Source organism: Oryctolagus cuniculus, chromosome 14, assembly GCF_964237555.1.
Source record: "Oryctolagus cuniculus chromosome 14, mOryCun1.1, whole genome shotgun sequence".
In the NCBI taxonomy this organism is placed as follows: domain Eukaryota; kingdom Metazoa; phylum Chordata; class Mammalia; order Lagomorpha; family Leporidae; genus Oryctolagus; species Oryctolagus cuniculus.
The window spans coordinates 58,850,795-58,866,034 of NC_091445.1; the positions used below are offsets into that span (position 1 = coordinate 58,850,795).

At 43.2% G+C, this 15,240-nt stretch overlaps 2 protein-coding genes across 4 annotated transcripts in view; both read left to right on the forward strand.

Moving 5' to 3' along the window:
• Window positions 1-15,240, forward strand: part of LOC138845174 (large ribosomal subunit protein uL23-like) — a 1,058,548-nt gene that overhangs the window by 66,477 nt on the left and 976,831 nt on the right. The gene's annotated exons all lie outside the window — the stretch shown is intronic.
• Window positions 1-15,240, forward strand: part of NPR3 (natriuretic peptide receptor 3) — a 97,515-nt gene that overhangs the window by 62,590 nt on the left and 19,685 nt on the right. The window lies entirely within an intron of this gene.

Sequence of the window (15,240 nt, forward strand, 5' to 3'; positions counted from 1 at the left end):
GCTGGGTTGAACTTCTTCATTCTATTTCCCACTCTTTTCTGATATTCAGATAACATCTTGGAAATCTGTACACTCTGGAGAAGGCCTATTGAGTTTTGTCAACAAGAGGCTGAGATATTTGGTGCTGTGTTCTTGGGTGAGAGTTTTGTATTTAGGGAGGTGCCTTGTTGAAAAACAATTGAACGCTGGTGAGGACCCAGCTTGCTCGGAGTCAGGAGCCTTGATTTCTTGTTGCAGCTCAGTCTCACCCTGTGCATGGCATTGAGTGAATTAAGCAATTGTACTGGCTTCTGTTTTTCATCCACACAAAATACTCAGAGGGTCTAGATGAGCCCTAAATTCACTTCAAGTTGTAAAATTTTTGTGATTCTACCATTCTTTTGGCTAAGAATACCAGAAGTTAAGATCATGCACCCCCAACAACATGTACCCAAGAGTCTCTCTTTGTTTTATTTTATTTTATTTTATTTTATTTTATTTTATTTTATTTTATTTTGACAGGCAGAGTGGATAGTGAGAGAGAGAGACAGAGAGAAAGGTCTTCCTTTGCCGTTGGTTCACCCTCCAATGGCCGCTGCGGCTGACGTGCTGAGGCCAGCGCACCACACTCATCCGATGGCAGGAGCCAGGTACTTATCCTGGTCTCCTATGGGGTGCAGGGTCCAAGCACTTGGGCCATCCTCCACTGCACTCCCTGGCCACAGCAGAGAGCTGGCCTAGAAGAGGGGCAACCAGGACAGAATCCGGCGCCCCAACCGGGACCAGAATCCGGTGTGCCGGCGTCGCAAGGCGGAGGATTAGCCTGTTGAGCCGCGGTGCCGGCCCCAAGAGTCTCTCTTATACTATGGCTAATGTGTTTATTAAAGTCAGGTCATCCCAGATTTCAAAATACTGGGATTATCTTCATTGTTCAAAATCATGGTATGTCTGCATCCAGAATATTCTGCATAGTGTTGGTAGATTTTTAAAAAGAAATGAAGCTCCTCATATTAGTAAAGTAAGTTAGCCCTACCTAAAGGCTTTAAAAAAGAAATAGAATCTCTTTTAATTGCTCAAGACAGTGAGACAATTTTATTATGAAATGGGCTTACAAGATCAGTTTCTTTAAAACACTAATATATAACAAGATAGAGGATGATGCAGCCTTATCAAAATAATGAGGCATTACTTGAGTTTTGAAGACTTAGCTGAATTCTTAAATGATAAACCTAAAGAAAAATAGGGAATCACTATTTTTCATGCTAGGAAGAACACAAAACTTATTATTTGCATAGTTTCCAAAGATTGTTTTAAAACGAGTTCCAGAATGATTTAGATTGGCTCAATGGTGTATCCCAAATGGGATTGAGAAAGTATTGATCATTTGGTATGTTGCTTTATTCTTTTAGGTTAATGAGATCTATTAATGTCTTTTTTCAAAAAAATATTTTCGTTCAATGATAAGGAAAGAGAGTAGTGGGCTGAACAAAACAAACGTTGACCTTATTTTGTATTTTCATATGTTTTAAATACCCTCACTGTGGAAAAGCTTTCATGATTTTCCAGGCTTTAGTTGTTCATTTCAGGAACTGATTAATAAGGAAAATATTTAAATTAGAACATTTCAAATCTGTGCACAAATAGGGTCTGGTATAGCAGAACTCCATGTCCCCATCACTCAACCCTGCAACTCAGTCTAATTCCATCTATAACATTTTTCCTGGGCCCGCACTGTGGCACAGCTGGTTAAAGCCCTGGCCTGAAGAATCTTCATTATTTCATTCAAAAAAGCTTATGCACAGTGAAACCGTAGATTTTAACTGCACAACTTGGAACTTTGATAAGTGTTTACTTCTGTGTAACTGTCACTCTACCCAAGAAATAGAACATTTGTATGATCAGATACAGTTCTTTCATTCCCCTTTTCAGTCAATTTTCCCCTCCATGAGCAACCATTCTTCTGATTTCTATTACCATACATTAATTTTGCCCAGCCTTGAGTTCATGCACATAGCAAATATATATTTTATGTCTAGCTTCTTTTCACTCCATTTGCTGCTTTTGAGATTTTACACAGTATTGTATATATTTGTAGTTTCTTCTTCTTTTTACAAACTGCTGAGTGATATTGTGTTGTATAAATATGCCATAGTTTGTTTATTTTCCTGTTGGTGAACATTCACCACCTCCAACCCCTGATTTGGGACTATCTCTAAAGCTGCAATGAGCATTCTTGTGTGAATCTTTATTGTAGATACAGGTTTTCATTTCAATTGAGTAAGTATCTAGGAGTTGAATTGCCGGGTCGTAGGACAGATGTATGTGTAACTTTAGGGGAGCCGGCCAGAACAGTGCCATTATACAGTCCCACAGGCATGTATGAACACTCACCTATTCTGCAACCTCATCTACATTTGGTATTGGCAGTATTTTAAGTTTAGCTATTCTGATGTGTGGATGCATGAGAATGGTTTCTTGTGCCTTTAAATTGTATTTCCCTGATGAGTAATGATTTTGAGCCTCTTTTCAGCTGCCAGTTGACTACTTCACTTTTGTGAACTGTCTGCTGAAGTATTTTCCCATTTAAAATTGAATTATTAGTATTTTTTAAATATTATATTTATTTACTTAAGAGGTAGAGTTACAGACAGTGAGAGGGAGCCAGAGAGACATAGGGACAGAGAGGAAGGAGCCAGGAGCTTCTTCCGGGTCTCCCACATGAGTACAGGGGCCCAAGCACTTGGACCATCTTCTACTGCTTTCCCAGGCCACACCAGAAAGCTGGATTGAAAGAGGAGCAGCTGGGACTGGAACCTGCGCCCATATGAGATGCCGGCGTTGCAGGTGGAGGATTAACCTACTGCGACACGGTGCCAGCCCCTAGTATTTTTATTATTTGAATTCTTTTTTATATTCCAAATGTAAATCTGATACATGTGCTATGATTATTTTGTCTTAGTCTTTTGCTTAATTTTAAATCTTTTTTTAAACATGGACTTATTTATTCGAAAGGTAGATTGATAGAGAAATAGGGAGAGAGAGAGAGAATGTCTTCCATCTGCTGTTTCACTCCACACATGCGTACATGGCTGCAATACCTGGAGCTCAGTCAGGCCAAAGCCAGGAGCCAGTATCTATCCTGTTCTCCCACTTGGGTGGCAGGGGCCCAAGCACTTGGGCCATCTTCCACTATCTTTCCAGTCACATTAGCAGGAAGTTGGATAAGAAGTGAAGTAGCCAGGAATTGGATCAGCACTTTGATAAGGGATGCTGGTGTCACAAGTTGTGGCTTAACCTGCAGCACCACAGCCCTGGTCCCACTTTTCAATCTTTTTAATGGCTTGTCTTGAGGACTAGAGTTTTTATTTTAGTTTAAAGGAACTCATTATTTTTAAAAAATGCTCAGGGCTTTTATATATCCCGTTTGCCAATCTCAAAGTCAGAAAGACATTCTCCTATTTCTTTCAGAGCTTTACTATAAAAGTTTTAGCTTATTTGTTTAGGTCTATGCTCTATTTCAAATGAACCTTTGTATATTCTGTGAGTTAGGTATCAAGTTTTAGTTTTTTCCAATTTTTTTTTTAGTTGTTGTTGTACCTGTGTGTTTATTTTTCCCATTGAAATGCTCAGGTACTAGAGTTGAGATTCATATGGCTGTATAAGGGCTGTTTTTAGATTATTCTGTTTCATTGATCTATTTGCCTTTATACTGATTATATACTTTCTTAAATATTGTAGCTTTAAGTAAATCTTGAAGTCTGTTAATGTGAGCCTGTACATTGTTTGTTTTTTAAGATTAATTTATTTGAAAGTCAGAGTTACAGAGAGGGGGGAGAGGGGGGAGAGGGGGAGAGAGAGAGAGAGAGAGAGAGAGAGAGAGAGAGAGAGACTTTCCATTCAGTGGTTCACCCTAGATGGCCACAATGGCCAGGGCTGGACCAGGCTGAAGCTAGGAGCCAGGAGCTCCATCAGGGTCTCCCCTGTGGGTGGCAGGGGCCCAAGCACTTGGGCCTCTTCCGCTGCTTTTCCCAGGCCATTAGCAGGGAGCTGGATTGGAAGTGGAGCAGCTGGGCTACAACATAGCACCTACATGGGATGCTGGCATTTCAGGCAGCAGCTTTACCTGGTATGCTACAGTGTTGGTTGCCTTATATTGTTCTTTTCTTTCAAGAAAGTTTTGCCTATTCTAAGTTTTGTCCTTTTCTTCTATATAGATTTAGATTGAACTTGTCAATTTCTGTAAAAACTTGTTTATATGATCACTCTTTTTGTCCTTCTTTTTTTCTTTTTTCTTTTATCTATTTATTTAAAAAATTATTTAAGTGTACACATTTCATGTATTTCAAATATACAGATTTTGTAACATAGTGATACTTTCCACCCTACCCTCCCTTCCTGCCCAAGCTCCAACCCTTCTTCCTTCTCCTTCACCTATTCCCAATCTTAATTTTTACAAAAATTTATTTTCAGTTTATTTTATACTCATAAGGTTAATCCTACACTAAATAGAGAGTTCAACAATAGTATGAAGAAAAAAACACTGTTACTCAGTAGTAGAGACAAGGGCTGTAAATAATCATTGAATCTAAAAATGTCCATATCACTCCAATACATTACATTTTAGGTACTCTATTAGTTACCCCAGATCAGGAAAAACATATGATATCTGTCTTTCTGAGACTGGCTTATTTCACTAAGTATAATGGTTCCCAGTTGCATCCATTTTGTTGCAAAAGAAAGGATTTGACTTTTTTTTTTTTTACAGCTGAGTAGTACTCCATTGTGTATATATATGCCATAATTTCTTTATCCAGTCATCAGTTGATAGACATATGGATTGATTCCATATCTTAGCTATTGTGAGTTGAGCTGCTATAAACATGGGAGTACAAATAACTTTTTCACATACTGATTTCTTTTTGGGTAAATTCCCAGGAGTGGGATGGGTGGATCACATGGTAAGTTCAGATTTCTAAGGTTATCTGCATTCTGTCTTCCACAGTGGCTGTACCAGTTTACATTCCCCCAATAGTGGATTAGGGTACCTTTTCCTCCACATCCTTGCCAGCATTTGTTGTTTGTTAATTTCTGTATGGGAGTCATTCTAACTAGGGTTAGAAACCCTCACAGCGGTTTTGATTTTCATTTCCCTGATGGCTAGTGATCCTGAGCATTTTCCAAATGTCTGTTGGCCATTTGCATTTCCTTTCTTGAAAAATGCCTGTTCAAATTCTTTGCCCATTTCTTAATAGGATTGTTTGTTTTGTTGTTGTTGAATTTCTTGAGCTCTTTATAGATGCTGGATATTTTTTTTATCAATTGCATAGTTTGCAAATATTTTTTCCTATTCTGTCTGTTGCCTGTTTACTTTGCTGAATGTTTCTTTTGCAGTGCAGAAGCTTCTCAGCTTGGTGTAATCCCATTTGTCAATTTTAAATTTTATTGCCTGTGCTTTTGGGATCTTTTTCAAGAAGTTTTTGCCTATACCAATGTATTGCAGGGTTTCCCCAATGTTCTCTAATAATTTGATTTATCAGGTCATAGATTTAGGTCTTTGATCCATTTTGAGTGGATTTTTGTGTAAGGTGTATGGTTTAAGGTAGAAGTTTTTTTCATACTTCTGCACACAGAGATATAGTTTTTCCATCACCATTTATTGAAGAGACTGTCCTGGTTTCAGGGGTTTATTTTAGCTCCATTGTCAAAGATAAGTTGGTTGTAGATGTGAGTGTGGATTGGTTTCTGGAATTTCTGTTCTATTGCATCAGTCTACACGTCTGTTTTTGTGTCAATACCAGGCTGTTTTGATTATAACTGCATTGTAATATTTCTTTAAATTTGGCATTGTGATGCTTTTGGCTTTATTTTTGTTGTTTAAAATTGCTTTAGCTATTTGGGGTCTCTTGTGTTTCTATATGAATTTTAGCATCTTTTTTTTCTAGATCTGAGGAGAATGTCATTGGTATTTTGATTGGGATCACATTGAATCTGTAAATTGCTTTCAGCAGTGTGGACATTTTGATGATATTGAGTCTTCCAATTCATGAACTCCATCTTTTTTTTGAAGTGTTAAAAATATTTGCTACCATTGTTTTATCAATTTAATGTTAAATCTTGTAATCATTAACTTATCAGTTAATTCCAACATTTAGATAATCTCCAGGTCACTGCCTGGTCATTTTTTCTTGCCTATATGATTGTTATTGTGAGAGCTAATCTTGAGCAAACTACTTGGCCACAACTGGACTGCTGTTTTAAATAAAAACAGAACTATAATACTATTACCACACCCCAAAAGTTACCAACAGTGCTTCATGATTTATCTTCGTTAGCAAACAACGTTCAAAATGTAGGAAATTGAATTGGTTGCAAGAGAGATGACATTTAATTTAATTTATTTTATTTTTTGGTAGCAAATTTGATGAAAAAGATTTCTCAAATGAAACTAAATTAACTCATTCACTGGATGAGAAGTGTTTCGTTAGTGTTAGTATGGGCATCTCTGTATTGGTGTTTTTTTTTTAAATTTATTTGACAGGTAGAATTGTAGACAGTGAGAGAGAGGCACAGAGAGAAAGGTCTTCCTTCTGTTGGTTCACTCCCAAATGGCCGCTACAGTCAGAACTGTGCTGATCCGAAGCCAGAAGCCAGAAGCCAGGTGTTTCCTCCTGGCAGGAGCCCAAGCACTTTGGCCATCCTCCACTGCCCTCCTGGGCCACAGCAGAGAGCTGGACTGGAAGAGGAGAAACTGGGACTAGAACCCAGTGCCAACATGGCATGCTGGTGCCGCAGGCAGAGGATTAACCTAGTGAGCCACAGCACCAGCCCCTGTATTGGTGTTAAAACCTGGAAGTCTTTCCCTTAGCAGTAGCTGCTGAACCACTGTTATGGCAATCCCAACTATGTGAGACTCAGGAGCAAAGAAGGGGGCTGGGTATTTGGTACAATGGTTAGTTGCTGTGTGGGGTACCTGTATCCCATATTAGAGTGCCTGGGTTTAAGTCCTGGCTCTGGCCCTGATTCCAGTTCCTGCTTACGAGCACCCCTGGAGGCAGCAGTTGATGGCTCAGATAGTGGGACCCTACCATCCACCTGGAAGACTCCCACTGAGTTCTGGACTCCTGGCTTCAGCCTGGTCTAGTCCTTTTGTTGCAGGCATCTGGGGAGTAAACAAATGGATGAAAGATCTCTCTCTGACTGTTTCCTGCCTTTCAAATAAATAAAAAATAAGTTATATTAAAAAAGAGCAAAGAAAGTCTTTGAATAGCTCCCATATATAATTTTTAATTTTATAGTAAGACTGTCTAAAATCCTCATTTGTGCCCATTTACCTGTATTTTAAGAGTCACTATAACAAGCCTTGAGGTTTCTTCTCCCAGCTTACAGAACAGTTGTAGCAGCAACTGAGTGTTGGTGGTATGCTAGAGACAAGCACAGTGGGAGTAGTAGGAAGTGACAGGTGACAGTGGAGTTGACTCAAGTGCTGCAGTCTCTGTGTCTGATGCAGGATACATAATTTCTAGTGAAACAAAGGTACATGGCTTGTGCATCAAGGATCTTGTGCAGTGGCAGGTACACATGCAGGCAAAGGTATACACCAGACTGATGGGAGAAATCATGAGTTGGCACTAAGTGCGGAGGAAAGGCAGGCCTGAGCGATTAAGAGAAGGCTTTCACGAGAATCACTGAGTGAGTCACAGAAGGCTCACGTATCCGTAAGTGAGGGTCCTGGGAGGAAATGAAGACATAGTTAAGGGAAATCAAAGAGAACCCAATAAAGGTACTGTTTACAGAGGTATGTGTGAGTTAAAGGAAAAACAGGGAAGGATGACAAAGACCTCCTGGGCCTGCAAAAGTGAGGCACTGTTATCATTCCTAGACTGGAAGAGATAGGAAGAGGAAGAGGTTACCAGACTCTGCAAGGCCAGTGGCAGTGGGAGAGAGCCAGCTGTGGCCTCTGTGCAGGACAGCAGACTCGGACTTCCTGGCCTCTAGTGACTTCTGCCCTTCCCATCTCAAGCTGGCTTGGTCACTCTCCCCTTCCTGTCGGGGGTTTGCATCACTGCCCAGCAGAGTGTGTGTAGGGTACTGGCTGCCTGCCCCTGCTCTTCTCCTGTTGGGTTTTGGTTTCTGCCTTTGCCCATCTCAACATTGTACTTTGACAGCATAGCGCTCTGGGAAGAGAGGTCAGCATATGTTTGAACAGTGCTGTGGTGGTTGGATCACCAGCATTCCAGAGGTACATCTGGCTGTGGACTCTGGTAAGGCCAACGACAGGTATCAGTAACTTGCTCATCTGAAAGCCAGGGACAATTATGTCATGATGTGTGTGCCTTTCCCAACTAAGCCTTCTGGGATGATAGGTGATGAGCAGCATCCCTAAGTGGCATGTGTGTGCTGCATTCAAAGGGCAAATATATCAGGTGACTGCACTAAGAGAATTTTAAAAAGCCAGTCTCCTTCCCTTGTGCTCCATATCTGCCAGTTCTAAAAGTAAAGCCCATGGAATCTTCCTCACTGTTCTCCATGAATGGGCCCTGGGTGCTTTTCCCTGCCAGGGTTTGCTGGTGACAGTGGATCCCATGTGCCGGCCCTGCAGCCCTGTGCTCAGCCCCCACTGCTGTGCCAGTCATTCTGGGAGATGAAAGAGGGTTCACAGCTTTACTACAGAATCTTCCCAGGACTGCTTTTGTTTCATGAGCCATTCTGTCCTAGGTGATGGGAGAGAAAACGATCTGCTCCAATCTGCAGGCAGCCACATTGGAGGCTACAAGATCTAAGTTCATTTGCCAGTCAAGGGCATTGCTACAGGGGTAAAGCTGAGCTCAGGATGGAAATGATTATTTGGGACACTTAGGGCAAACTCTCACCCCCAGTAAGTCATAGCTTCAGTTTGGGGAGAAAGAAGTTTGCCAGGTGTGCTCGCATCCAGTGTAGAGCTGTGTGAAGGTGGAGATTCCGGCTCTCAGCTTGACTGACCATCAGCCTTGCCCTTTGCATTCCTTGGGTTTCAGCTGGATAAGGGTTCAGATGCTCAGGTTGACTTCTCTCCAGGCTAGCATAAGGCAGCAGGGGACAAATGTGAATTCCATGAAGGGGGCCCCATAGAGAAGAGCAGACATTGGGGTGTCTGTCAGAAGGCATGAGAGCCCCTGAGGTGTTGAGGTTGTGAGCTCAGGTGTGGTGGTTGCTGCTGTTATGATTCAAAAGGAAACTGCATGAAAACAAAGTATGGCGATCACTTGTAAAGTGATCCTCAGATGCAGAATACCCTTTAACCTTCGGACCACACTTGTGCTATTCCCAGTCCGCTTCCTTCTGCTGTCTGCCATCTTCAGGCACCCAGGAGAGCTGGGCAAGGTTAGTTTTCAGGGTCTTGATCCTAATTGGACAGGATTATGCTGCTGTTGTCAACAGTGATGGGGGAAGGACAGGTCCTGGGCCATCTCTTCTCTCACCTGCCCTCCACCCAAAATTCCCTTTCTTCAATATCCCTTTCAACCAAATGGGAAGTTAAAGGCGTATCTTTTTTCAAATGAGAAATGTTGCCCAATACCCTCAGCTTCCCTCATAACTGGCTTGTGGTAAGGAAGATAGAACCACCATGTGATACACTTGAGTTTGTGTGAATACCCCAAGCAAAACCCAGGGACAGCCTAGCCTTGCATTGAACTTTGGTAGCATTTTCTCAGCAGCCGCTATCTAAGGGCTATACAGGTTTCCTCAGACATCCACGAGCTGGAGCACTCTCACTTTACAGAACCACCGAGGCACACAGCATTCTTTGCTTACTGGTTTGGAACACAAGCGCTGAGGAATTCGACTCAGTATGCATTTTCCTCCTCCAGAGGGAAATGAGAAAAGTGCTGCCCACACTGTCAGATAAGAGCCATGCCAGGAATGGCAACTCAAAGCTCCATTAAAAAAGAAGGAATAACAAGACTCTATTCAGCTTTCCCCATGTTGGAGGACTAAGAAAAACAGCAGTAAATAGATGTGGCTGGCAGATACTATCATAGAGGCATGCCAGTATCAAACATGGCATCTTTCACTGAGCATACCAGATGCTAGCCAAGTGCGTAGGGCACAGTGAGTGAACTGGGATGCAATGATAAGAGATTATTGGGAGTGTGCTACCTTCTTCTGGCAGACTTCCCAGAATGAGTGGAAGATGGTGAATGCTTTTCATCTTGTTTGAATGCCAGATACTTTATTTAATTGCAGGGTAAATCATGATCACTCGGGAGCTTGGCCCTCATGGTGGTCCACTTTACCACTCTGTGCCTACATGTCCATGGGGAGTGGCAGTGCTGTTGAGGGGGAGATTGTAAACTGCATTGTTTTTTTAATCCAGCCTGTTCAGCTTCTTGAAACAGAATGGCTGTATTTAGGGATTTAATGAAGAGTTATGACTATGCACATTCTGGCTAGAAGGGATGCCAGGTACTAGAACAGGGAATTCCACTTTCTGCATTTGATAACAGCAGCATGGCAGGTGTCAGTCAGGACTTGAGGTTCAATTGTCCAGAGACAGGACACAGACTGGGTGACCTTGTTCCTTTCAGTCCAGAGGTCCAGTAGAAAGTGTTGTTGATGCAACTTAATACTCTGGTTTTTTTTTTCCTTCTCTTTTTCCCTCTTAATTTTCACTTCCAATTTTCAGTGTCTATAATGTGCTAACGGGCTTTCCTCCCATTAAAAAACACGTGTGGATGTGCAAATGTTCTCCTTGAGAAAAGATGGTCTCTAGGGTTTGCTTCTGGCTTGAGGGCCGATGAGGTAGGTGTTATGAAACCTCCCCCGCAGCAGGCTGGGGTGCCAGCGAGCCTCAGCAGGAACAGCAGCTCTCCTGCTAATTCTGGCAAGAGAGGGAGACACTCAGCCTCTTTGATAGGGAAGAAGGTAACTTTTGCGATCCACTTGCAAATCAAGATAGAGAGTGTGTTTTCAAAGCTGGGCATGTGTTCTCTGTATTCTCACCCGCTTTCGAACCTGTTAGGACAAAGCAAACCAAGTTGATCTTTCTTGGCCAGATAATTGTTCTTCATATCCTGGCTTGTAGAATGCATGTCAAGAGGAAAGGGAGCAGAAGGCCTGGATGGAGTGGTGTTGAGGAGCATGTCCAGTGGTGTGTGTGGGTGACCACCATTAGTGTGGTGGGCCTGACAGGAGGAACAGAAAGAGAGGTGGATGGTGTGGCTTAGCTGCTGGACGTTTAAGTAGTGACCATCCTAGGTGTTCCAGAAACCAGGAGCTTCTGGGGACAACAGTCAAGTACAGAATGCAGACAGATTGAAGTCAGCAGTCTCAAGGTAAGGAGAGATTAGACCAGGTACCTGTACCTCTCACCTTCTACAACTCTGTGATTGCATGATTTCCACTGTAGCAAGATATTTTCTATGCAGTTATTAAAGGGAAGATATATATATATATGTATATATATATTTAAGTATTTATTTATTTGAAAGGCATAGTTACAGAGAGGCAGAAGCAGAGAGAGAGAGAGAGGGAGAGGGAGAGAGAGAGAGAGAATGTTCCATCTGCTGGCTCACTCCGTGGATGGCCGCAATGGCCGGAGCTGTACTGATCCGAAGCCAGGAACTTCCTATGGGTATTCCACTCAGGTGCAGGGGCCATCTTCCACTGCTTTCCCAGGGCACAGCAGAGAGCTGGATTGGAAGTGAAGTGGCCAGGACTCAAACAAGTGCTCATATGGGATGCTGGCACTGCAGGCAGCAGCTTTACCCACTATGCCACAGCACTAGCCTGGGAAGATATATATATATATATATATATATATATATATATATATATAGACAGGCAGAGTGGACAGTGAGAGAGAGACAGAGAGAAAGGTCTTCCTTTTGCCGTTGGTTCACTCTCCAATGGCCGCCGTGGCTGGCGTGCTGCAGCCGGCGCACCACGCTGATCCAAAGGCAGGAGCCAGGTGCTTCTCCTGGTCTCCCATGGGGTGCAGGGCCCAAGCACTTGGGCCATCCTCCACTGCACTCCTGGGCCACAGCAGAGAGCTGGACAGGAAGAGGAGAGACCGGGACAGAATCGGGCACCCCGACTGGGACTAGAACCCGGTGTGCCGGCACCGCAGGTGGAGGATCAGCCTAGTGAGCCGCAGCGCCGGCGGGAAGATATATTTTTAAAACATATACTGTGGCATGTGAATTAAATGACACAGCTGAAGACCACTGGTAAAAATTCATCAGCATGCATCCTTTCTCAAGCCATGATGATCTCATGGCCTGAGTGAGAATTTCATATTCCTTTGGAAAATTGAATTAGCATGGCCAAAGCAGCAAAAAATTATCTTTGACAGGTAGATGTTATTTTACATCATTCTTCTTTGCCCAAAAAAATTAATGACTCCAAGACTTATGCTTGACAGCTAAAAGTAGGAGCCAACATTTACCAGTTGCTTTCATGGCCCCAAGAACTGTTTTAAATGTGTTACATGCACTGTATCATTTAACCCCAGAAGAGCTCTATGAGATGAGTCAGTACTAATGCCCAATTTAACAGATGATGGACTTGAGGGTTAGAAAGAGTAAGGAATGTGTTGGGGTGAAGACTGGGTTGGGGTCCAGCCAGTTAGTGCAGAGTTTGCCTGTGAGCCAGTACTCTCCTGCCTTCCTCCTCTCTCAGAGGGTCAGTGGGATCCACCAGCTTGGGTTGTGGAGAATTCAGAGCATGGCTTGTGGCAGCTAGAATTGCCTGGGGTACCAGGGCCTGAATGAGGGGCCTTGGTTCCTGTTAAGGGTACACTGGATCAATAATATGTGTTAAAACTGTAAGAAATGGCCGGCGCCGTGGCTCACTTGGCTAATCCTCCACCTGCAGTGCCGGCACACCGGGCTAGTCCCAGTCAGGGCGCTGAATTCTGTCCTGGTGGCTCCTCTTCCAGGCCAGCTCTCTGCTGTGGCCCAGGAGTGCAGTGGAGGATGGCCCAAGTGCTTGGGCCCTGCACCCCATGGGAGACCAGGAGAAGTACCTGGCTCCTGGCTTTGAATTGGTGCAGCGCACTGGCCATGGCAGCCATTTGGGGGGTGAACCAATGGAAAAGGAAGGCCTTTCTCTCTGTCTCTCTGTCTCTCTCACTGTCCACTCTGCCTGTCAAAAAAAAAAAAAAAACTGTAAGAAAATCACTTGTTTTCTCATATTGCCATTAGGAATTAGAGATGAACCAAGATTTCTAGGTTGTTCATTTTTCCTCTGTAGACAACAGCAACAACCAAAGCTACCAGTGAGTGCTGACTTTGTCAGACACTGTTGCAAGTCTCTTATATTTATTCATTCATTTAAACCTAACAGCAACCCCGTAAGATAAGTACTAGTATTTTCCTCATTTTTCAGATGAGTACATAAGGGCTCTGAGTGGTACAGAATCACAGCCAGGAAGTGGCAGAGCTGGAAAGGGGTCCAGGCTCTTTAGCTATTATTCTAAACTGCTTCTCAGCACCGACTTGGGCAAATCTGAAATCCTTTAGGGTGGGATGAGCTCGTGGAACTGGACACTGAACTGTGCCTACTGTGAATGTGCATTCTATCCAGTGATGCAGAACGCTGTGGCTGCCTTCTACAGGGTTTTATCCCTAAAGATGGGTCAGGCAGTGCCTCACCCAGGAGTCTCACAATGGCCTTCGGTGGAGTGCCCCATTCATTCCCTTTTTCTTGAAATCAGAAGTCTTTAATATTTTGTTCTTTTTAAATACAATTTGTTTGCAAACTACTCCGTGTTTCCTGACGGCATTTGCTCATTTTATGTTCAGTGGGTTAAAATGTGGCATTAGAATTTACCAAAGGTGCTTATCATTGAGTTAGGGGAGGAACTAAAGTGAACCAGAACAATCAAATGCTGGGTGAGGACAGCCCACATTCCTCAGTCTGGCCTCCTGGTTCTTCTTCATGATCTGACTCCCCTCGCCTCTCCAGCCATGTCTCCAAAAGACATGGTAGGATCTTGCCTTCCTGCCCCTAGCCTAGCAAAACATTCACAGTTTCTAAAATACACCAGGCCATCAGGGGGATGTGCTGTGAGTCTGCATTTGCCCACATCACTCTACCTGCAGTATTTCCCCAACCTCCCATCCTGTGAAACAGCTCTTTAAATTCAGAACTCAGTTAACTTTCCTTTTTTCTTTTTGACAGGCAGAGTGGACAGTGAGAGAGAGAGAGAGAGAGAGAGAGAGAGAGAAAGGTCTTCCTTTTTGCCGTTGGTTCACCCTCCAATGGCCGCCACGGCCGGCGCGTTACGGCCGGCACATCGCGCTGATCCGAAGCCAGGAGCCAGGTGCTTCTCCTGGTCTCCCATGTGGGTGCAGGGCCCAAGGACTTGGGCCATTCTCCACTGCACTCCCGGGCCATAGCAGAGAGCTGGCCTGGAAGAGGGACAACCTGGACAGAATCCGGCGCCCTGACCGGGACTAGAACCTGGTGTGCCGGCGCTGCAAGGTGGAGGATTAGCCTAGTGAGCTGTGGCGCCGGCCCAGAACTCAGTTAACTTTCACCACCACTGTGGAGTCTCTCTTGTCTGCTCCTCTTCCACCCATAATATCAATCAAACACTTTTTTGTATTCTTACTGTATCCTGAACAGGTTTATAACACAGAACTGATGACACTTTTTCAGTCCACAAAATAGTCATAATAGTATTGGCTTATATTTATTGAAAACTTGATATGCACCAGGTTTATGATATTAAGCAGTTTAGGTTAGTTGTGTCATTCATGAGGGGGCTTCAAAAAGTATGTGGAAAAATAAATTAAATGATCAGTTTATTTTGATGCAAAAAAATTGAAATACATACCTATCGAAAAATGCACGTTATGGAAAGGCTATTTGTGGATTTCAATTTCTGCACCAAATTGAGATTATCTCTTCACTCCCTTTTCCAGGTTTGAAATACTCTGGTAGTTCTTGCAAATACTTCTTGCAGCAAGCACTAGTATTATGGTCAATATACAGAAGAAAGGAAGCTCAAAGAGATTAAGCAACTTTCCCCAAGTTCACATGGCTAGTGTTTATGGTTATGCAACTGTTAAGTTTCTTGAAGGCAAGAACTCTCCTACTTGAGCAGGGACTCAGCTGGAATATACCAACAGCCCCAAATTGTTTTCAATTCATGCCCTTGGAACTTAACAGGGGGAAGGATAGGGAGTGGTCAGACACACTGGAATCACTGAAAGCACAATTGGAAAGAAAGCCTGAGGCATTGTTGAAGAGAGGATGCAAACCTTGCACACCAGCATG